We start from the raw sequence: 24,411 nt of genomic DNA on the forward strand, positions 1-24,411 counted from the left end.
GTAACCAGTGTAGTGACATCAGGACTGGTGTGATGTGCTCGGATTTACTTTTCCTAGTTAAGATTTTGGCAGCTCCATTCTGCACTCGTTGTAACTGATTGATGTGTTTTTTTTTTGGTGGTCCTGAGAGGAGTGCGTTACAGTAATCTAGCTGACTGAAAAAAGCATGAACTCATTTTTCAATATCTTGCAATGTTATAAGAGGGATAACGTTTTCTCTATTTCTTAAGTGAAAAAGAAGTGGGTCCGAGCGGCACTTCCCGAAAGGGCAGCACGTTCCCAGAGAGAGTCCTACTATGTCCCCAGGGTCCAACACGGCACCCTGGGACATCTTTTTTCGGCACCCCCTTCGATGCCAAAGTGCCCCTTTGGTCTGCAGCTCTCTTGGCCCCGCGGTCCCCGCCAGCTGGGGCACCATCGGCCTCCCGGCAGGGAGCCCTCCCGCGAAGAGGCCCGTTCCAGGGGGGCAGGTCCCAAACGACATCGGCTCCAGCGCTCGTCGGGGCTTCGGGCCTGTAAAAAGAGAAAAGGGAGGGCCAGAAGCAGAGCCGCCGGCGAAAACAAGGAGACAGACGTCAGTGGGCTTACCTGTCGATCAGCCACACTCGTTGTCTGCCTTCTGTAGGCCACTCCCTCGGGCCCAATCGGGTCTCTTCTTGGCACAAGACTTGCGTTCCTTGGTCCCGCCTCTGTACCGTCATTGGCGGGCACACAAGACACCAGGCCAATCCCGTGCCTGTCAGCGGGCAGGACATCCGGCCCATGGCCATCTTGTCTCCCCTGCTCTGGGTTCGGTGGCGTGCCTCCTCACAGCCGAGGCGATTCCTTGAGCTGCAGCGGCTCCAACTTCGCAGCCTCCTCCGCTGCCACCCTTGCGCTGTCGACAGCCCGTGGCCCGACGTGCTCCTGCCACGAACGCGGATCCGGATCGCCCCTCCCTGTGGGAAATAAGGTAAGTGCAACCCCGAAGGGCCGATTACTGCAGGGCAGGGCACTCACCTCCCAGATCCCGTCACTCCGAGGCCCCTGCCTTGGTGTGGCCTTCTTTGTCACGACGCCGGCCTGGCCGTCCGTCCAGACAGTGCGATTCTCGGAGCCCGCTGCTCTCTGGCGACACCCGTTCTTCCTCCGCACCCGGGGATGGCCATTCTGCGGTCCGGCGGCGGTTTTTGGGGTAAACTCCTCCCGCGGGGTTGTGCACGGTCCGCTCCCGCGGCAAGTGTGTGGGGTCCGATGCTGCGCCGGGCCGTTCACAAAATATTTATTATTTGGGGGTCCCCGTCTTGCACCAGACGGTTGGCCCCACGTTGGGCACCATTGTGAACTTGAACCCGGACATCTTAAGTTCACCACACACTGTTTATTTACAAATAACATGCACCACAAACCCCAGTGCCTCCAGAACCGATCTCCCAATGTCCAGGCCTCACAGTCTCAATGCCTCTCTCTCTCCTGGCCGCCTCCAGTCCTCTCTCCAGCTCCACCCGACTTCCGCGAATGACTGGCCCCTTAAATAGGAACCCGGATGGGCTCCAGCTGCTTCTCTGAAGACACGCCCCAGTGTGGCGGAAATGCCGGCAGCGCACCCGGAAGCCCTCCGGGTGTCCCCTGTCTTCTTCCCCCCAGCACTTCCTGGTGTGGCGGAAGTGCTGGGCTCCAGACTTCTACAGGCACCGGGGCGCCACCTGGCGGTGGCCACGGGTCCCTACAGGGCTGGGCTTCCAAGCCCTTTACCCGAGGCCCCCAACATAACCAGGGTGGACGCCCCCACGCACTCTGGAGGAGGCACAAGCCCTCCTCCGGACCTCCTGGGCGTCCCACAACCCTCATTATATCCATTTTTGACAATCACTAAAATTTCTTCTTTCTCCTTATTTAGTTTGAGAAAATGACTACTTATCCAGTCAGAAACACAAGTAAGACATTGTGTCAGTGAATGAAGAGTGTCGGGGTCGTCAGGCGCTATTGATAAATACAGTTGTGTGTCGTCAGCATAGCTGTGGTGGCTCACGTTATGCCTTGAGGTAATCTGACCTAACGGAAGCATGTAAATCGAAAAGAGCAGCGGACCCAGGATAGAGCCTTGTGGACCACCATATAGAATATCAGGTGTCTTAGAAGTATCATTACTACGACTAACCAAGAATGTTCTACCTGCCAGGTAAGACTCAAACCAATTTAAGACATTGCCAGAGAGGCCCACCCATTGACTAAGGCAGTTTCTAAGAATATTGTGTTCAAATCATCAGTTTGGTTTATTTATTTATTTTTCAGTGTGTAGTATTCAGTAAAGCAGCATCTTTACAAAAAAAAAAAACTTTTGCTGTACCATTTTAATTATTTTTAATAATCCCCATGTGGACCTTTCTCATTTTGCAGTACAGTACCACATCAAATGAGTGATCTCAAAAACAAGTGACCTTTTAGACAACAGCTCTGCTTCTACACCACCCATATCAAACAACCAGAACTCATATCCATCCTTATAATCCATTATTCAACCCGCTATATCCTAACTACAGGGTCACGGGGGTCTGGTGGAGCCAAACAAGGACATTTTATTAGTTTATAATCATGAGGATCGACGTGAGGTAGGGATGTGCAGTGAATAGTAGATTTGCTGAGTCTTTGTACTGTCAAAGAAAATGAGGATGTTTCATGTTATTAGACATTTTTTCATTGTCTCATATGTGAAGATCACTTTGTCAGCGGGCCTCCAGGGTGTGCACCCAAGCTGCCCATACAGCCAAAAGAGCAGATAGATAGATAGATAGATAGATACTATATTATTAAAATATGACCAGATAGATAGATAGATAGATAGATAGATAGATAGATAGATAGATAGATAGATAGATAGATACTATATTATTAAAATATGATAGATAGATAGATAGATAGATAGATAGATAGATAGATAGATAGATAGATAGATAGATAGATACTATATTATTAAAATATGATAGATAGATAGATAGATACTATATTATTAAAATATGATAGATAGATAGATAGATAGATAGATAGATAGATAGATAGATACTATATTATTAAAATATGATAGATAGATAGATAGATACTATATTATTAAAATATGATAGATAGATAGATAGATAGATAGATAGATAGATAGATACTATATTATTAAAATATGATAGATAGATAGATAGATTATTAATCCCAAGGGGAAATTCACATAATCCATCAGCAGTATACTGATACAAAGAAACAATATTAAATTAAATAGTAATAAAAATGAAAAAATATAAAAAAATAAAAAAAGCAGACAATAATAACAATTTGTGACGTCATGGGCACTGATGCTGAACAAGAAGACCAGGCAGCATTTCATTGTAATTCATCACGAAGGTGTTCAATAGCATTGAGGTCAGGGCTCCAAGCAGGACGCTAGAGTTCCTCCATGTCTTTATGGACCCGGCCTTGTGCAGAAGGGCACAGCCATGCTTCACATTCAAGGACCTTCCACAGACTGTTTCCACAGAGTTCTCTAAAATGTCTTTGTATTCTGTCCTTTTAACATACTAGAACAAAGGGGTTGAGCCCAAACCCCGACATCATCCCTCCTCCACCAAACTTTACAGTTGGCACTATATAGCCTAGAGGCATTTTCCTGGCAGCTGCCAAACCCAGATTCGTCCATCAGACTGCCAGATACTGAGGCATGATTTATCACTCTGGGGAACATATTTCCACTACTCCAGAGTTCAATGGTGGGTGGCAGGCTTTATACCACTGCAGTCACCGCTTGGCATTGCACATGGTGATCTCAGACTTTGTGTACAGCTTCTCGGCCATGGAAACACATTTCATGATGCTCTCAACACTCAGTTCTTGAGCTGATGTTGCTTCCTAAGGAAGTTTGGAACTTTTTTGTGAGGGATGCCACAGAGGATAAGCAATTTTTACACACTTCAGCATTCAACAGCCCCGCTTCTGAGTTTGTGTGGTTTACCACTTCGTGACTGAGCTGTTAATGCTCCTCGATGCTTGAACTTCAAAATAATAGCACTTTACAGGGGCAGATCTAACAGAGCATACATTTCATGAACTGACTTCTGACAAGGGCAGCATCCTATAACAGTGCTGCATTCAAAGTCTCTGATCTCTTGAGTACAACCCAACATTTCTCAATGGAGATTGCAGGACGATGTGCTTGATTTTGTTAACCTGTTAACAATGAGTGAGGCTCAAACACTTGAACTCAGGTAATTTTGCATGGATGCCCTCATTCTTTTGTCTATATAGTGTACTAGCCGTCCCCCATGGCTCTGCCCACGTAATCGTGAAACAGGCTAAGCAATGGGCAAGGTACACTTCAAAACGTTAGCGGCAGGTAAACCGACTAAAACGGAGGCTGGCATGTGAGTGAGGATGGGCCCGAGGCCTCTGTCTCGGATTAGCGCAAATATATATCACTCCTGCAAGCGAACTATGATTCTTAGCGCGATGAGAGAAGTCGCAAAATCAACCGGAATATTCAAGCAAATTCTCGAAAAAAAACCCAATCTAAATCTGTTAAGTAGTTCTCTCGTGAAAAGCAGACAGGCAGACAGACATATGGATTTAATATATACATATTTATATATATTGTAAGAAAGGTGGTATATTGCGCCCGACCCGACACAGACTGGACTCGATAGGCATGTATAAAATAAATAAACTTTTTACTTTTCTTCACCTGTGGGGTACGTCTTCCCCGTAAACCCCACAGGCACAACACAGTCCCCAGTGTACAAACACACAAAGTAAGCACACCACACTTCTCCTTTTCTGGCAACACCACTCCTCCCAGGCAACCTTGTCCTCCTCCACCTGACTCTGGCCACTGAGTGGTGGTTGCTGGCTCCTTTTATAGTCCACCCGGATGTGCTCCAGGTGCTTGATCACCGAGTTCCTGCTGCACTTCCGGGTGTGACGAATACGCTGCCCACACGGGCCCAGGAGTCCCAGTTACAGCTCCCAACAGGGCTGCACCCAACTCCAAGTTCCCTGGATCCCTATGGAAAACCGAGGCACCACTCCGACCCAGGGGGGCGGCCATCTAGCATCCAGGGGGAGGTATTGTACCCTCCAGGGCTGCTCCCCCTGAATATATAGCGAAAGGGCATCCCGGCCAGGCATGGACCCCAGCTGTCCACCACAATATATATATATATATAGATATATATATATATATATATTGTCACACATGTGTGCTTAGGAAGCAGTCAATAAGTTCAAAGGTGAGTGAAAAATCACAAGAAAAAGGTTGATATACGGTAACGGTGCCTCTCTCTGTTTCTCTCCGTCAGAGAAAAGGAAGAAAAATAACTATGCGCTGACGGATTTCAAAGATGGCCGCCGAAAAATCACGTTCGTCAAACTCAGATGACGTCTCTTCCGGCCTCTTCACATGACATCAATTCCGGCTCCTCCTGATGATATTGTTACCAATTCTACATCACTTCCAGTCCGCCTTTGATCACATCTCCTGCCAACTCAGTTCCCGTCTCCATTTTATTTTGTTTGTATATAAACGCCATGTTTGCATGTAACAATCGTCAAACATGATTTATGTTTTTGATCAACAACCAAGTGTATGTCTGTTTCTTTGTCCTACGGACATTATATGGGGACAGTTCCCAAACCTTTGTTTTTATGAAAGCATCTTTTTTAGATAGAAGACTTGTCACAATATACACAGTGCATCTGGAAAGTATTCACAGCGCATCACTTTTTCCACATTTTGTTATGTTACAGCCTTATTCCAAAATGGATTAAATTCATATTTTTCCTCAAAATTCTACACACAACACCCCATAATGACAACGTGAAAAAAGTTTACTTGAGATTTTTAAGTACATGTACATAAGTATTCACAGCCTTTGCCATGAAGCTCCAAATTGAGCTCCAGTGCATCCTGTTTCTCCTGATCGTCCTTGAGATGTTTCTGCAGCTTCATTGGAGTCCACCTGTGGTCAATTCAGTTGACTGGACATGATTTGGAAAGGCACACACCTGTCTATAGAAGGTCCCACGATTGACAGTTCATGTCAGAGCATAAACCAAGCATGAAGTCAAAGGAATTGTCTGTAGACCTCCGAGACAGGATTGTCTTCAGGCCCAAATCTGGGGAAGGTTACAGAAAAATTTCTGCTGCTTTGAAGGTCCCAATGAGCACAGTGGCCTCCATCATCCGTAAGTGGAAGAAGTTCATCTTGTCTGCAGTCATCTTTCCCTGTATCCTGACTAGTCTCCCAGTTCCTGATGCTGCCACCACCATGCTTCACTGTAGGGATGGTATTGGCCTGGTGATGAGCGATGCCTGGTTTCCTCCAAACGTGACGCCTGGCATCCACACCAAAGAGTTCAATCTTTGTCTCATCAGACCAGAGAATTTTGTTTCTCATGATCTGAGAGTCCTTCAGGTGCCTTTTGTCAAACTCCAGGCGGGCTGCCATGTGCCTTTTACTAAGGAGTGGCTTCCGTCTGGCCACTCTACCATACAGGCCTGATTGGTGGATTGCTGCAGAGATGGTTGTCCTTCTGGAAGGTTCTCCTCTCTCCACAGAGGACCTCTGGAGCTCTGACAGAGAGACCATCAGGTTCTTGGTCACCTCCCTGACTAAGGCCCTTCTCCCCCGATCACTCAGTTTAGATGGCCGGCCAGCTCTAGGAAGAGTCCTGGTGGTTTTGAACTTCTTCCACTTATGGATGATGGAGGCCACTGTGCTCATTGGGACCTTCAAAGCAACAGAAATGTTTCTGTAACCTTCCCCAGATTTGTGCCTGAAGACAATCCTGTCTCGGAGGTCTACAGACAATTCCTTTGACTTCATGCTTGGTTTGTGCTTTGACATGAACTGTCAACTGTGGGACCTTCTGTAGACAGGTGTGTGCCTTTCAAATCATGTCCAGTCAACTGAATTGACCACAGGTGGACTCCAATTAAACATCTCAAGGATGATCAGGGGAAACAGGAGGCACCTGAGCTCAATTTGGAGCTTCATGGCAAAGGCTGTGAATACGTGTGTACATGTGCTTTCTCAATTTTTTTATTTTTAATAAATTTGCAAAAATCTCAAGTAAACTTTTTTCACGTTGTCATTATGGGGTGTTGTGTGTAGAATTGTGAGGAAAAAAATGAATTTAATCCATTTTGGAATAAGGCTGTAACATAACAAAATGTGGAAAAAGTGATGATGCGCTGTGAATACTTTCCGGATGCATTGTATATATACATATATATATATATGTATATACATTGTGGAACCTGGCCCGGACACAGACAGACAAACATCGTTTAGCACTCAACACACGTCATATTTACACTTATATTTACAAGTAGGAAACATAACCCAGTGCCTCAGCACTAACCATCCCAAAGTCCAGGCCTCACAATAATGCCTTGTCCACTCTTCAGACCGCCTCTTGCCTCTCCTCCTAGCTCTGTCCACTTCCACCCGACTCCAGCCTCAAGTGGAGGGAGGCGGCCCCTTTTATATCCACCTGGATATGCTCCAGGTGTCCTCCTGTAATCTTCCGCCGGCACTCACCTGTGTGGTGGAAGTACCGGCTGTGTACCCGGAAGCACTCCGGGTGTCCCCGATACTCTTCCCCCCAGCACTTCCGGGTGTGGCGGAAGTGCTGAGATCCAGGGCCCCTACATGGTTGAGCTTCAAAGCTCTGCACCCATCCTCCAGTCCTCTTGGTGCGTACTGGCTGGGTACCACCCTCAACCGCGTGCCACAACATATATATATATATATATACATATATATATCCATCCATCCATTTTCCAACCCGCTGAATCCGAATACAGGGTCACGGGGGTCTGCTGGAGCCAATCCCAGCCAACACAGGGCACAAGGCAGGAACCAATCCTGGGCAGGGTGCCAACCCACCACAGGACACACACAAACACCAGGCACACACTAGGGCCAATTTAGAATCGCCAATCCAGCTAACCTGCATGTCTTTGGATTGTGATCGAACCTTCGACCACAATGGTCAATGCTTTTTGTAGATAAGGTAAAGACGCAAAGGAGGAACTGACGATGGAATTAGAGAAGTGGAGAGAAACTCTGGAGGGGCATGCAGAATGAAAACAACGCAGTTCTGCAACTATAATCAAGTCAAGTTAGGGAGCGGGCACTGGTACAGCGTGTTGCCGCGCCCACAACACAACGAAACAACTCGAGATCCCGGTTGGCAACCCCCCAGGCAGACACGCGGTTCAATCCAACCCTCCAGAAATGACCCCTCTATCTGCCGTAGCCAGGTGTTACGTGGGCAACCTCTTGGCCTGGTCCAGCCACTCAGGTCCCCAACAATGAGGATCTTATGAGCTGGATCACACTCTGGGAAATGCGCCATATGGCCGTAGTGCCATAACTGACGCTCCCTCACAATGCAGGTCATGTGCCTCATTCGGGACTCCATGAGAAACACAAAGTCAGGCCAATTGTACCCAAGGATTTTCCGGAGAGACACAGTACCAAAGGAGTCCAGTCTTTGTCTCAGGTCACTGGATAGCATCCATGTCTCGAAACCAGACAGCAGGACAAGAAGCACCAGGACTCTAAAGACTTGGACCTTCGTCCTTTTGCAGAGACATCAGGAGCGCCACACACCCCTTTCCAGCGACCTCATGACCCCCCATGCCCTCCCAATCCGTCTACTGGCTTCTTAGGAAGAGTCACCAGAGACATGAATGCCACTGCCAAGGTAAGTAAACCTCTCAATGATGAGGTCGGCACTCTCTCTGCAGACAGACATACTGCTGATGGCCGTGACCAAGAGGTCATTAAAGAGGATAAAAATGGAAAACAACAACAACAACAACAACAATATTTATTTCTATAGCACATTTCCATACAAAAAGTAGCTCAAAGTGCTTTACATAATGAAGAAAAGAAAATAAAATACAAAATAAGAAATTAAAATAAGACAACATTAGTTAACATAGAAAAGGAGTAAGGTCAGATGGCCAGGGTGGACAGAAAAAACAGAAAAAAAAAAACTCCAGACGGCTGGAGAAAAAAAATAAAATCTGCAGGGGCTCCAGGCCACGGGACCGCCCAGACCCCTCTGGGCATTTTACCTAACATAAAAGAAACAGTCCTCTTTGTACAGTAGTTAGGGTTCTCATTGAGTCACTCGATGTTGATGGTCATACAGACTTCTGGCTTTTAATCCATCCATCACTGTTGGAACATCACGGTGCTTTGAGTAGATGGTGGTGGCGGACACCGGAAAAGGAAACAGAAGAGAGAGTAGGGGTTAGTACAGAAAAGCGTATTTGGGAGCAGATGAGTTACAAGAACAAGAGTACTTTTAGTACTTTCGCATCAATGATTCAAAGAGATGGAGTGCTACAGAAGGAAGTTAGGCAGAGCATGAGAGTGAGACAAAACATTTTGTAAGAAAGGGAAAAGATGGTAGGGAGACGGACAATGTTGTATAGTGCAGAAACCTGGGGAACATTTACACTGAAAGAATGGCAGTTTGACTTGTAATCTGCAATGCAGAGTTAAACTTGTTCTCAGCATTATGAGTAACGCTCTACACTTGTTCACAGCATGAGTCCAGTCAGATTAGAAGATTCACCCAACAGTGAGTCAGAGACAGGGACTGCATTGGCAGCATTGTGGTTTATAGCATAATGGCTGTGGAAGATCAGCCTTGGCACAGACAGACACACCGACTCACAAGTCCCAAAAGCACACACGTTTATTATTTTGTTCTTTTCAGCACACAACACAATGCGCAAATCACCAATCCAATAGCTCAGTCCCTTTCCTTTCCATCTTCACTGCCGCCTCCACTCCTCTCTCGCAAGCTCTGTCCTCTGCCACCCGACTATGGCTCCCCGAATGGAGTGACGTGGCCTCTTTTATACTGCACCCAGGAGTGCTCCAGGTGCTCCCCAATCAACTTTCGGCAGCACTTCCGAGTGTGGCAGAAGTGCTGCAGACCAAGGCTCCAGAGCTGTCCAGGCGCCCCCTGTTGGGGGCCACGGGCAACCCAGGGGAGCTGCCTTCTCGTGTCCTGGAGGTGGTACTGCTGATGACATGTCCTCTCCTCAGAAGGGCGTCCCTGGCCGTCTGTCACATGCCTTAACCACTAAGCCACATACCTAGCCATTATTTCATTGCAGTCACTTTTCCAACTAATTAACTTACTGTCGCACTGGAGCAAACAAACGTGAAGAAATGGCTGTGTGAACTGTTTTGGGCACAATCGAGCGTTTCCAGATCACAGGCTACAGACAATCAATTAACCAGGTCAAGCCATTAAAATAACGCTTAAAGCGGTGAAAAAAGATGGATGATGGTCCTGCAAAGGCATTCATGAAGCAGTATGTAAGCTTGTTCGCCGTTGGAGCTGCAGGACTAAGTCTTCTGGTCCTCCGTCCATGTGAAGGCTGTTTCAACCACGTAAAGCCCCACGACATCTCACATGTATCCGTTCACTTACTTATATTTACAAATTTATCAATTAACAACCTGTGTGCAGTGCTTAGCGAAACAACGTTCGCCTGCTATAAAGGATGGGCAGAGTGATACTAAAGTATCGAAATAAAACACACAGCATCACAGTCAGACGATGACATGAAGAGTACATGGGTACCAGTGCTGTTCTGATATGGATGAAAAAAAACGGAAGTATTTTCTAGTGCTATTTCACTCTAATGACCATAGTACACGGGTGTTGTACCGTGTTGGCCATTATGGATGTAGTGAGAAGTTAAGCACAATGACACTTTTTAGTGGCTAACTAGAAAGATTACAATATGCAAGGCAACTCAGGCCCCTTCTTCAGGCGAGATTGTAATACAGAAACTGGAACCAGGACAAATACAGCTTTGGAAAACCTTTAAGTGGGACATCTTAGACGTCAAAAATGAATAGACCTCTCCAGGCTAAGATTCATTTAGCGAGAGAGGAGAATAATCTCTAGTCAAGATCTTTTGATAAGATAACTACTGCCCAAGAAAGTTTCTGATGAGCTTTTGAAATAACTCAGAGCCAATAAAAGATGTCATTTTGCTTAACTTCTCACAACTCTACTGACCAGTAAGGATTCAGAATGTTTCAAAAGTTCAAAAGAGGGCACTGTACGGAGACAAGCTCTCTATTATGAAGCATCCCGGAAATGCTTTCATCGGCCAGTCACCCAGGCACCCAGTGACCCCAGCAGGGCTGCTCTGCCGGACTACGTATCCCAGCATGCCCTGCTGGTCTCCTACTGTGCACCGACCTCCGGGGCTGCTGCCATCTAGCATACTGGGGGAATAAAAAAAAACAACATCAACGTCTTCTCTTTTTAATGGGCTGTCCGTCCACCCATTCCGGTCTGTTCCCTATCCTGGCCGGGATGCCCATCCAGCCCGTGTGGCATCTACAAGATGCACTAATGTTGACATTAGTAAACAATGGATTAAATGATCAAAAGACATAGAAAAGCAGAATAAAAATCATTATGATGATGTAATCTTAATCAACGTGAATAAAAAAGACTTAAGAACTTAAAACTATGGCATAAATTTGAATACTTTCTAATTTACTTATGAGCATAATTGTTGCACTCTTCTAAATGCAGAAAAAGAGAAATCGAAAAAGGCCAGCTGACTGAACAATGAGATCAGTTACAGATAAAATAGGATTATAGGGACCTTACTGTCACATGTACAGACATCAGTGAAAATCTTACTTGCATGTGCTAATCAAGATAGATAGATAGATAGATGAAAGGCACTATATTTTAGATAGATAGATAGATAGATAGATAGATAGATAGATAGATAGATAGATAGATAGATAGATAGATAGATAGATAGATAGATAGATAGATAGATAGATAGAGAAAGGCACCATATAACAGATAGATAGATAGATAGATAGATAGATAGATAGATAGATAGATAGATAGATAGAGAAAGGCACTATATAACAGATAGATAGATAGATAGATAGATAGATAGATAGATAGATAGATAGATAGATAGATAGAGAAAGGCACTATATAACAGATAGATAGATAGATAGATAGATAGATAGATAGATAGATAGATAGATAGATAGATAGATAGATAGATACTTTATTAATCCCCAAGGGGAAATTCAGTTGCCTGGATCTGCCCGGTCACCATTTTTATATAGTGGGATGATATTTGCCATTTTTAAGTCCTTGAGGATCTCTCCAGTGTGCAGTGACTTCCTAATAATATGTGTCAAGGGTTTATATCTGCACTCACTGGTCTCCTTAAGAACTCGAGGATAAACATTATCTGGTCATACAGTTAACTCATTTATAAATGGTCAGAAAACTGTATGCCTACCCATTTATAAGCTGCAAATGGGTCTGTCAGTCCTTGCTAGTAATGAGACTAATTCCAAACTGACTCAATTAACACAATGTATTACAGATATAGCCAAGAAGGTTCTATTTCACATTTACCACAGGATGCTATACCATAATCTATAGCTATGAAAGAAAATGATATTCTATTCAAATTAAGCAAGCACTAATATGAGTTAAACTTTGCAGTGAGGAGACTGGGTTTCAAATTCTGGATCTTCCCTGCGTGGAGTTTGTATGTTCATCTGATTCTGCGTGGGTTTCCTCCGGTGCTCCAGGTTTCTCCCACAGTGCAAAGACATGCAGGTCAGGTGGACTGGCCAATGTTAAATTGTCACTAGGGTGTGTGTATGTGTGGTGTGTGCGTGAGTATGTTCACACTGTGATGGACGGGTGTCCTGTCGAGGGATTGTTCCTGCCTTGAGCCCTGTGCTTGCTGGGTTAGGCTCTAGAACCCCACAACCCTGCTCGGGATTCAGCAGGCTTAGAAAATGGTATATTATGGTGTGGTTTTGTGTGACTAGACATATATGGTGACATCATACATTGCGACAGCACCATAAACCGGCTTATGATTGCCACAATACTATAAAAGAAAGAATCTGGAATGTGTTAAGGCCCAAGTGGAATGGACAGTGGAATTTAAAATGAAGGGTTGCAGCAGTCTGTCCATAGTTCAGGTTTGACACTTTTTTAGTTTTAGAAGAAACTGAGCCTACTTAGTAAAGAAAAAAAATGGATACAGTTCAATGTCATATTTCAACTGGTCCATCTTATGACTGGGCCACACAAAGAGGACTGGATTGAGCGAACGCTGCAGATACGCCAATCAAGACCAAAGTGAGGCCTGTGTTTACCATACAAGCAATGATTTAATAAGCATGTGCAGCCAGGTAGGACCACTGGAACAAAGCTTAAATGAACATGACTGGACTGGACTGGACTGGATTACAACATTTCTTCATAAACATGACACACTCTTCAAAGATTTCATTAACCAATGTGAAGAAAATACAGACACACAAATTAAGGTTTGGAGATCCCATCCCCGTATTCTGTAAACCACAGTAATCAGTACTTCAACAACAGTCAGTCTCGAATGGTACAATTGACAGATAATGGGTGCAACACGGGTGTATTTATGAAGTGGGAATCCTGGGAAAGATGACGTGAAGGATCTCGGGATGGTGGTGATGTCATCTGCAAGGCACCGGAGGTGAACAAGGAACATGGAAGTGGCTCGGACGTCTGTAGTAAGTTTTCGAAACGAACTCAAGGTGCTGTGCTCTTTTGTTGTTTGACTTTCCTGCAGAAATAAAGAGAGATATGTTAGTACACCGCCTCAGTCCCTTGTCTTGTGGTTTCATGCTGCTTGTCGGGTCCTTAAACTCCCCTCTAGTCGCTTATGTGTGACACCATACACATACAATACAAAATAGACTTCTCTCTATTATAATAAAAAAAATCCTGCAACGAGACGCGACTTTTTCAGAGAGATACTTTCACGTCCCGTGAGACAAGACTTTGTGCCAAGAGATTCACCCACGCCCCAGGCCGGAAATAAAAGACAAAGAGTAGATGACAAAGTAGAACACTGTAAAGAATTCAAAAACATTGTCACGGTACACATGCAGAGCAGGTTAATAATAAAAATAATAATAATAATAGATTTTATTTATAACGCGCTTTTCATTGACAAAATCTCAAAGTGCTACAACAAGAGCAATAACCACAAAGTTGAAAAGTTTAAGAGACTAGATTAAATTTACAATCTCAGCAGTTATATGCTTTCCTAAATAAAAAAGTCTTCAGATTTGCTTTAAGTGTCCAGATTTTGTGTAGTTCTCAGTTCAACAGGGAGCTCATTCCAAAGCTGGGGGGCAGCAGAGCAAAAAGTACGGAGCTTAGTAAGGGGAGTCTGAAGCTGCATGCTGCCAGATGATCTGAGGATCCGATTGGAAGTTTGTAAGTGAATCAAATCTTGAAGGTAAGAAGGTGCCTGGCCATAGATACATTTATGGGTTAATAGAAGAATTTTGTACTCAATCCGGGAGGAAACAGGGAGCCAATGAAGTGATTTGAGGATGGGAGTAATATGTTTGAATTTCCTTACTCTTAGTAGGATTCTTGCAGCACTGTTTTGGATATATTGAAGCTTTTGTATGTCCTTGGTATGAATACCCACAAAAAGTCCATTGCAGTAGTCCAGCCTTGAGGAGATAAAGTCATGGACAAGTTTCTCTGCATCCGGGAGGGTTAGGAGGGGGCGGAGTTTGGAGATTTTTCGTAGATGGTAAAACGATGTCTTACACACGTGTTTTATGTGGTCACTGAAGGTCAACTGTGCATCAAACCGAACCCCCAGATTAGTGACCGAGGAAGAAAGAGTAATGACCTGGCTGTCAAAAGTGAACTGGAGTATTGGAAAAGAACGAATCTGGTGGGGGGTGCCGACAAGGAGTCCCTCAGTTTTATTGCTATTCAGCTGTAGAAAATTGCTGTTCATCCAAGCCTTTATCTCCTCCATGTAGTAAGGTGTAATGTGGCCTCTGAAGGGTTTGGGGCAGTTTTAATGTAGAGCTGCGTGTCGTTGGCATAACAATGAAAAGATAGTCCGTGTCTGGCAATGACATGCCCAAAAGGCAACATAGATAGATAGATAGATAGATGATAGATAGATAGATAGATAGATAGATAGATAGATAGATAGATAGATAGATAGATAGATAGATAGATAGATAGATAGAGTGAAAGGCACTATATACTAGATAGATAGATAGATAGATAGATAGATAGATAGATAGATAGAGTGAAAGGCACTATATAACAGATAGATAGATAGATAGATAGATAGATGTGAAAGGCACTATATGATAGATAGATAGATAGATAGATAGATAGATAGATAGATAGATAGATAGATGTGAAAGGCACTATATGATAGATAGATAGAGTGAAAGGCACTATATATTAGATAGATAGATAGATAGATAGATAGATAGATAGATAGATAGATAGATAGAGTGAAAGGCACTAAAGAGGGGAAATTCACATAATCCAGCAGCAGTATACTGATACAAAGAAACAATATTAAATTAAAGAGTAATAAAAATGAAAAAAATTTAAATAAAATTAATGTTAGCATTTACTCCCCCGGGTGGAATTGAAGAGTCGCATAGTGTGGGGGAGGAACGATCTCCTCAGTCTGTCAGTGGAGCAGGACGGTGACAAAAGTCTGTCACTGAAGCTACTCCTCTGTCTGGAGATGATCCTGTTCAGTGGATGCAGTGGATTCTTCATGATTGACAGGAGTTTGCTTAATGCCCGTCACTCTGCCACAGATGTTAAACTGTCCAACTTTAATCCTACACTGGAGCCTGCCTTCTTAACAAGTTTGTCCAGGCGTGAGGCGTCTTTCATCTTTATGCTGCCACCCCAGCACACCACCACGTAGAAGAGGGCACTCGCCACAACCGTCTAGTAGAACATCTGCAGCATCTTACTGCAGATGTTGAAGGATGCCAACCTTCTCAGAGAGTATAGTCTGCTCTGACCTTACTTACATAGAGCATCAGTATTGGCAGTCCAGTCCAATTTGTCATCCAGCTGCACTCCCAGATATTTAAATGTCTGCACCCTCTGCACAGTCACCTCTGATGATCACGGTGTCCATGAGGGGCATATATATATAGATATTGAAAAGGATGGGACCAAGAACTGACCCCTGCGGGACCCCACATAAGACGGTGGACAGTCTGGAGGAGCAATCTCCCAACGAGACCTGTTCAGTCCTGCCAGACAGAGATTATGAGAGTACTAAAATTAGAAAGTCTCCAAAAAATGATAGTAAAGATGGCATTAGCGCAAACAAATGGAAATCATTACTCGGTGAAACAGCATGTTTTGTCTTGGTAGAGTATTATTTTACTCCACTTTCCCCATTTGTATTATTAATTTGTCAGAATGCCTCAGATCTCACAGACTTACCACTGTTTCTAAGGTACCATACAGTTAGGTCCATAAATATTTGGACAGAGACAACTTTTTCCTAATTTTGGTTCTGTACATCACCACAATGAATTTTAAATGAAACAACTCAGATGACGTTGAAGTGCAGACTTTCAGCTTTAATTCAGTGGGTTGAACAAAACGATTGCATAAAATGTGAGGCAACTAAAGTATTTTTAACACAATCCCTTCATTTCAGGGCTCAAAAGTAATTGGACGATTGACTCAAAGGCTATTTCATGGCAGGTGTGTTCAAGTCCGTCGTTATGTCTTATCAATGAAGCAGATAAAAGGCCTGCAGTTGACATGAGGTGTGCTGCTTGCATGTGAAGATTTTGCTGTGAACAGACAACATGCGGTCAAAGGAGCTCTCCATGCTGGTGACAGAAGCCATCCTTAAGCTGCAAAAACAGAAACAACCCATCTGAGAAATTGCTACAATATTACGAGTGGCAAAATCTACAGTTTGGTACATCCTGAGAAAGAAAGCAAGCACTGGTGAACTCAGCAACACAAAAGACCTGGACGTCCACGGAAGACAACAGTGGTGGATGAGCGCAGAATCATTTCCATGGTGAAGAGAAACCCCTTCACAACAACCAGCCAAGTGAACAACACTCTCCAGGGCTTGGTCGACGTATCGATATCCAAGTCTACCATAAAGAGAAGACTGCATGACAGTAAATCCAGAGGGTGCACTGCAAGGTGCCAGCCACTCATAAGCCTCAAGAATAGAAAGGCTAGATTGGACTTTGCTAAAGAACATCTAAAAAGCCAGCAGAGTTCTGGACAAACATTCTGTGGACAGATAAACCAAGATCAACCTCCACCAGAATGAGGACAAGAAAAAAGGATGGAGAAGATGTGGAACAGCTCATTATCCAAAGCACAGCACATCATCTGTAAAACACGGTGGAGTCAGGCAGTGTGATGGCTGGTAGTGGCACTGGGACACGAGTGTTTATTGATGATGTGACACAGGACAGAAGCAGCCGAATGAATTGTGAGGTGTTCAGAGACATACTGTCTGCTCAAATCCGGCTAAATGAAGTCAAACTGATTGGGTGGCTGGCGTTTCATGATACAGATGGACAATGACCCAAAACATACAGCCAAAGCAACCCAGGAGTTTATTAAAGCAAAGAAGTGGAAAATTCTTGAATGGCCAAGTCAGTCACCTGATCTTCACCCAACTGAGCAGGCATTTCACTTGTTGAAGACTAAACTTCGGACAGAAAGGCCCACAAACAAACAGCAACTGAAAGTAAAGGCCTGGCAGAGCATTAAAAAGGAGGAAACCCAGCAGCTGGTGATGTCCAGGAGTTCAAGACTTCAGGCTGGCATTGCCAGCAAAGGCTTTTCAACCAAGTGTTAGAAATGAACATTTTATTTCATTTGTCCAATTACTTTTGAGCCCCTGAAATGAAGGGATTGTGTTCAATAAATACTTTAGTTGCCTCACATTTTTATGCAATCGTTTTGTTCAACCCACTGAATTAAAGCTGAAAGTCTGCACTTCAACGTCATCTGAGTTGTTTCATTTAAAATTCATTGTGGTGATGTACAGAACCAAAAGTGAGAAAAAAGTTGTCTCTGTCCAAATATTTATAATTTATAACTGTATAACTTCTCCCCACCTTCCCTTCTACATCTCTAACTTCAGGCAATTAGGTGTAGTAAAAGACAAGCAGGAGTTAAGTTACAATTTAAACAATGTATTACTGATAATATTCATAAATAATAACAATATGCAAAGTACATTTGAATATTGGCAATCATACAACCTGATAAATGGTGATATGTAGTTTCAGGCGGCACACAGACTTGTTAGTTTGTGAACGCTGGCCCGGACACACACAGACGGACAACATATTTTCAACCCACACACTGTTTATTTACACTATTTACAATATAAAAGTCCAGTGCACACTCACAAGCCCCAGTGCCTTCTTGCACCGATTTCCCCAAAGTCCAGGGCCCACAGTCTTTATGCCTTCCTGGCCGCCTCCCGTCCTCTCTCTCTCCAGTTCAGTCCTGCTACCTCCTGACATCCACCAATGACTGGAGGGAGGCGGCCCCTTTTATGGGAACCCGGATGGGCTCCAGCTGCTTCCCGGCACTTAACGGTGGCCACACCCCAGTGTGGAGAAAGTGCCGGCTGCGCACCCGGGAGCCGTCCGTGTCTCCCCGGTCGTCTTCCCCCCGGCACTTCCTGGTGTGGCGGAAGTGCCGGGCTCTCGGGATAAACAGGCACTGGGGCGCCGCCTGGCGGTGGCCATGGGTCCCTACAGGGCTGGGCTTCAAAGCCCCCTACCCGAGGCCCCCTGCATAACCAGGACGGACGCCCCCACTCGGTCTGGAGGAGGCACACGCCCTCCTCTGGTCCTCTAAGGCGTCCCGGCCGGGCTCCAGCCCCGGCCAAGGTCCACACGGGATAAACCGGCATCGGGGTGCCGCCTGGCGGTCACCACGGGCCCCTACAAGGTAGGGCTTCCATGCCCTCGACCCGTGGCCCCCAACAGAACCAGGACGGACGCCCCCTCGCAGTCTGGAGGAGGCACAAGCTATTTAAAGAGTTATTTAAAATGTCTCTAGTGAAGGCATCATTTGTGCTCAGCTTTCTTCAGAGCAGGCCGCATTGCCCGTCTCAATATGGCTGCCGAGCTGTGCTCTTCATCGTGTTGTCCTTTTCAGTTCATGGTGTGAGATGGTCAGTCAGCCGTTTGGTCAGAGAGAGAGAGAGTGAGTAAAGCAAGCAAATTTACAGATGTTCTGTCCCCTTAGAGCCAATAGGACGTCGTGGTACTTAAAGACTTCCAGTTCCAAACAGCCATACTTGAGACCAATGGGGGGACAGAACATCTTCACACCTGCCCCCCAAAACATAAGGAAGTTAGGCAGCCTGGCTTTGTGGGGGGGATGAGAGAGAGAGACATTAGCAGAGAAACACTCGCCAAACTGGTTTATGGCACTTCCGCCCAACTCTGTCATAAAATTCAGAGACTCATTCAAACGGGGGAGTAGACATGAATGCTTCTCACTAATGTAACACTAATATTACATTGCTTTGCCTAAATTACAAATAAAACGGCGATTCTCAACCTGAAGTAACAAAAAAGGGCGTGCGAAGATGTGAAAAAAAGAAAAGAACTGAAAATATAGATAGATAGATAGTTAGATATATACTTTATTAATCCCAAGGGGAAATGAAATATGAATATAATATGAATCTAATATGAAAAATCCATCTATTGAAACCAAAACAAATGAACTTAAACTACATTCTGATACTAGACAAAATAAATATAGAGTTAGAGAAATGTCGATAAAAATAAAGTAGGTATAATAAAACGTGTAGCGGTGTATCGGCAGTAAAAAATATAGGAATCAATTTTATTAGGGTTTCCAAAAAACGGTAGGGGGGGGCGCAATTAAAACTGTTATGAAAACTCGGGCCGCAAATACTTAAAGGTTGAGAAACGCTGATATAAAGACATACAAAATATTTATCAGCTTATATGCAAAATTTCACATCACAACACAGCGAAAAGAGATTGAATATATTGTTCAGATTTAAACTTTAAGTCGGAAACTTGTAGATCATCTAATTCGTGTTGCCATCGGGAAAAGTAGAATTTCTTTTCAATGAAGTGGCGTATGCGCGAGAATTAAAAGATTGGGTGTTTGGTGTGTGAAAGACAGCCAGGTCCCATGCCCGGTAGGGACGCCCCTGCTGCTTATGTTCCGGGGAAGCCACCATGGGCAGTCCAGTACCTCCCCCGGGACGCTTGGTGGCAGCCTCCATGGCTGACGGTGATTCCCCAACCACCATGGGAGATGGAGTCCTCCACAGCCTGGTTGGGGTCTCGGATTGCCGCTAGGGGGAGCTGCATGGACTCAGCAGCCTGGCTGGACGAATCTTCAGCCCCACCCGGAGGTGCAATTAGGACCAGGTGGTCAAGCACCTGGAACACTTCCGGGTGGGTTATAAAAAGGGCCAGCCACCACCACTCGGGGAGCCAGGGTCGGGAGGAGGAGGAGGAGGACTACACTTGTGGAGGAAGAAGAGTGTGTTGTGCTTTAGTGTTTGTGCTTTGGGACTGTGTTTGGGCTGAGTGGCACGGGGAAGACGTGTCCCACAGTTGAAGAGAGAAATAAAGTCTCTGTGTTTTTATACGTGCCTCCGTGTCTTTCTGTGTCAGGTCAGGCACCTATATAGCGCCTTTGTTACAGGTGAAAGTGAAATCAACATACACGAGCGGCAGAGATGCTGGCACGGCAGAGAGGTTGGCAAACGAAGTGAGCAGGGGGCAAGCCGCCTAATTCTACAAAGAAAAAAACTGATTGGTCTGTACAGTCAAATCTTGAATGTACAAAATAGCTGGGCACCAAGCATTGCTGCCACCCAATTGTGACCAGTTCAGTGATCAATATGAGACTCTGCCAATGAGGTGGACAGACTGAGCTCTTCACATTGTGTATTTGTGTCTTTTATCAGTGACAGGAATGTATGGGGGGGATGAATCGTTTATTATAAATGAAAAGCGAAAGGGGGGTGTGCTTTATGAGGAATAGTTTATTTCACAGGACATAGAAAATATTGACATCAGACATACTGCCTTTTCACTTGAGGGAAATTGTGCAAGTAATCTTATTTAATCCATCTTGTTTGCTGCTATATTGTTTAGTACATTCGAGTAAACATCAATGCTTTATGAATCCGGGCCCCATATAAACTTGACATGACATGCACACTTACACTTGTTAAATGCTTTAGTGCCACCATTTTATCTTTGGGGTCAGTCTGTAAATGTGGGTTTGAAATTGTTTTGGTAGGCAACAGTTAGCAGTGGCTGGAGGCAAATAGAACTCAAGTGGGCCTCAGGTGACATCCACAATGCCATTGTCATTAATGATCAGAAGTCAGTCGATCAGTCATTTTCCAAACAGCTATATCCCAACGACAGGGTTACGGGGGTCTGCTAGAGCCAATCCAAGCCAGCAGAGGGCGCAAGGCAGGAACAAATCCTGGGCTGGGTGCCAGCCCACCACAGGGCACACACACACCCACACACCAAGCACACACTAGGGAAAGGATCGCCAATGCAACTAACCTGCATGTCTTTGGACTGTGGGAGGAAACCCACGCAGACACGGGGAGAAGATGCAAACTCCACGCAGGGAGGACCCGGGAAGCGAACCCGGGTCTCTTTGGCTACCACTGCGCCAACATGCCAACCATGATTAGAAGTCTAGGATTTATTCTGTTATTTTTACGTCTTTGAGCTACTTTGATGCAATGCAATTTAAAAGTTCACATGAATGAAATATGTCAAAGTCTAAAAACCGTAGTGTAATGAATTGATATATTTAGTGAACGAGCTGGGGAAAATACAGAAGAAAACACAGTGGCACAACTTTTAATTCAATAAAAATCACAATAGTTTTAAATGGATACCTCAAAGTAACAGTAAAAATGAAAGTGATAAATACCAGAAATTCATCTCTAGAGGAATATTCTATAAAAAGGCATCCTTTATTTTACCAATAAGAGGACAGAGGGCATCAAGTCTATCTATCTATCTATCTATCTATCTATCTATCTATCTATCTATCTATCTATCTATCTATCTATATCCAGCAATATACAGTACCTATACAAAACATACACAATATTTTTGTAAATTATAAAATTATAGACTGTACCCCCACCATTGACTCACTTCATAACTCAATACATATTTTATTTCTTCAAAATTGTATTAATATGATCTCTCTCTCTCTCTCTCTCTATATATATATATATATATATTGTCAGGGATGCCAGGGGCCATGACCCAGCCGGGACGACGGGAAGGACCAGATGTGGGTCTGCACCCACCCTGGATCACATGGGGGTTGCCTTCCGGGTTGCTTTGGGGGCCACGGGTTAAGGGCATGGAAGGAGGCGCCCCAATGCCTTGGGGACCTGTTACCCCAGCACTTCTGCCACACCAGGAAGTGCTGGGGGGGAGATTTATGACGGCGCCCGGAGAGCAGCCGGGAGGACAGCCGGCACTTCTGCCACGCTGGGGCGTGGCCAGAGGAGGAATGCTGGGAACACCTGGTGCTCATCCGGGTACCATATAAAAGGGGCTGTCTCAATTCATTCGAGGCTGGAGTTGGGTGGAAGGAGGACGAGGCAAAAGGAGCTGTGGAGGCGGCCCGAAGAGAAGGCATTTGTGGCCAGGACGGAGTGTTTTGGGGTAATTGTGCACGTGACTGAGGTCTGAGTGACCATTGGCTGGGGTCTTAGTGACCTTTATTGTAAATAATTAGTGTAAATAAACGTGTGGTGTTTTAAACAACATGTCCGACTGTCTGTGTCCGGGCCAGGTTCACAATATATATATATATATTGTGGTCCCTGGCTGGGGCTGGAGCCCGGCCAGGACGCCCAGGAGGACCAGAGGAGGGCTTGTGCCTCCTCCAGACCGCGAGGGGGCGTCCGTCCTGGTTATGTTGGGGGCCTCGGGTAGAGGGCTTGGAAGCCCAGCCCTCTAGGGACCCGTGGCCATCGCCAGGCAGCGCCCCGGTGCCTGAGGAACCCTGGAGCCCAGCACTTCTGCCACACCAGCAAATGCTGGGGAGAAGACGACAGGGGACACCCGGACGGCTTCGGGTGCGCAGCGGCACTTCCGCCACACTGGGGTGTGGCCAGGACTGATTGCCGGGAAGCAGCTGGAGCCCATCCGGGTTCCCATATAAGGGCCGCTCCTCCAGTCAGCAGTGGATGTCGGGTGGCAGAGAGACGGAGCTGGAGAGAGGACTGGAGGTGGTCAAGAGAGAAAGGCACAAAGGACTGTGTGGCCTGGACAATTGGGAGATCGGTGCAAGAGGCACTGGGGTTTGTGCACGTGACTTTAATTTGTGTAAATATTGTAAATAAACAGTGTGTGGTGAATTTAAGATGTCCGTCTGTCTGTGTCTGGGTCCCAGTCCACAATATATATATATATATATAAAATCCTAAGCCTAAACGTGCAACAATTTTGTACAACAATTTTATGTGGTGTTTTAAATCGGTCTTATTTCACAAAATTATAGACTGTATCCCACCATTGACTCACTTTATAACTCAATACATATTTCATTTCTTCTTTCATTTCTTCAAAATTGTATAAATATAATCTACTCTCTCTCTCTCTATATAAAATCCTAAGCCTAAAAGTGCAACGATTTTATGTCACGTTTTAAATCGGGCTTATTTTAAAACCTACATACAGTATATATGTCTGGTATCGTTCTTTTCAGAATGTTTTGAACTTTAATGTGATGTTATTAGATTTTCAGATTCTTTTTCCATTTTTAAATTATAAACTAAAAAATATCAAGAACTCACGTCTCGCGAGACAAGATTGTGTGCCAAGAGATTTAACCACGGAGCCGGAAATAAAAGACAAAGAGTAGGACAGCTGCTGTACAGGCTTTTAAATGTTTGAAGCGCCGCACGAGATGCAGATCACATGGCACGGCAGCAGCAGCAGCTGATCGAGCAAAGGGGAGGTAAAAAATAATCTGTATTTGTTTCCCATTGTATCACCATTTAAGAGGGGGTTTCGGAGGAGCTACCGTGTCTCTTTGGGGTGCATTCAGCCCCCTCTTCACAACGCGAGCAGCAGAGACGCAAAGTGGCTGGCGCATACTGCAGGCAAGGGGGGGGCTGGGGGTTGTCGAGCGAAGTGAGCAGGGGGCAAACCCCCTAGTATAGATATCCATCCATCCATCCATCCATCCATTTTCTAACCCGCTGAATCCGAATACAGGGTCACGGGGGTCTGCTGGAGCCAATCCCAGCCAACACAGGGCACAAGGCAGGAACCAATCCTGGGCAGGGTGCCAACCCACCGCAGGACACACACATACAAACCCACACACCAAGCACACACTAGGGCCAATTTAGAATCGCCAATCCACCTAACCTGCATGTCTTTGGATTGTGGGAGGAAACCGGAGTGCCCGGAGGAAACCCACGCAGACACGGGGAGAACATGCAAACTC

The sequence above is a fragment of the Polypterus senegalus genome, chromosome 1 (genome assembly GCF_016835505.1).
Source record: "Polypterus senegalus isolate Bchr_013 chromosome 1, ASM1683550v1, whole genome shotgun sequence".
In the NCBI taxonomy this organism is placed as follows: Eukaryota; Metazoa; Chordata; class Cladistia; order Polypteriformes; family Polypteridae; genus Polypterus; species Polypterus senegalus.